General features: G+C 35.4%; 1 protein-coding gene across 1 annotated transcript in view; it reads right to left on the bottom strand.

Annotated features, from left to right (window-relative positions):
- The window catches only part of LOC106460808 (transcription factor Sp5-like), a 21,433-nt gene extending 20,562 nt beyond the window's left edge, over positions 1 to 871 (bottom strand). The window contains exon 1 of the mRNA XM_013920549.2: positions 638 to 871. The gene's annotated coding sequence lies outside the window, so the exon portion shown is untranslated. The remainder of the gene's footprint in view (positions 1 to 637) is intronic.

Genomic DNA, 871 nt, shown 5'->3' with positions numbered 1-871 from the left:
AGTGATTCACCAGTAAAGTTGCAGGCTTATAGCATTAAAATGCGGGGTTTGATCCCTGCCGTAGACCATTGTGCATCTCTGCGTATAAAACAAGTTATTATGGTTATAGCTAATCCCACTTAGTTGAAAATTAGGGTTATAGTTTATATTGCTTATTGATTCTTAGTGGCTCACAGCGGCAAGAAATCACAAGGATATCCAACTGACGAATTAATACAATCTAATCATCATAATTTCTTTGTTTTATGACATTATACATCGTTATATAAAGTTAGTTTCATTATTGATTACGGTTTGTTTGGTTATTTCTGAACTATAGAGATTTAGATTGTTTTTAATACAAGTTCTTTTTTCGACCCACTTATAAATCTAGACAGTTTAAAACTAGAGAGTCTTATAACATAATCTTCGTGACATGGTAAGGGTCTAAAAAAACCCGGAGCAAAGTTTTCTTGTTTCTGCCTCTCAGTACCCACTAACCATTCACCCACAATCACATACACACAGTAATTTTCTTTCGTTTGTTCTGCGGCCCTATTTCTACCACTTAATAATCTAACATCAAAGAATGATTAATTTTAAACATAAAATTAAACGATAATTAAAAGGATTACAATTCAATAATGGTTACAGTTACCGTTACTTAAGACTTCTCTTGCGAGCCTTCTACTCGGCGAAGACGTCAATGGCTCCTTGAGAGTTGATTCTATCTCTCCCGTTCCACCTCAGTGAACAGTACCTTTATTCCTCCAGAGTTTTCTCTTAAATCTATCGAACTTCGTAGATAGTTCTTTATCATTTTTAACTTCGAAAATGCTCGTCCCGCGCTTGCAACTGTCCCTCTAGAATAAGTTCTTGGCAACGTGTACCA

Source organism: Limulus polyphemus, unplaced genomic scaffold (genome assembly GCF_000517525.1).
Source record: "Limulus polyphemus unplaced genomic scaffold, Limulus_polyphemus-2.1.2 Scaffold840, whole genome shotgun sequence".
NCBI classification, from domain to species: domain Eukaryota; kingdom Metazoa; phylum Arthropoda; class Merostomata; order Xiphosura; family Limulidae; genus Limulus; species Limulus polyphemus.
The sequence above is the reverse complement of the archived record's forward strand: the minus strand, read 5'-3'. Positions and strand labels throughout refer to the sequence as shown.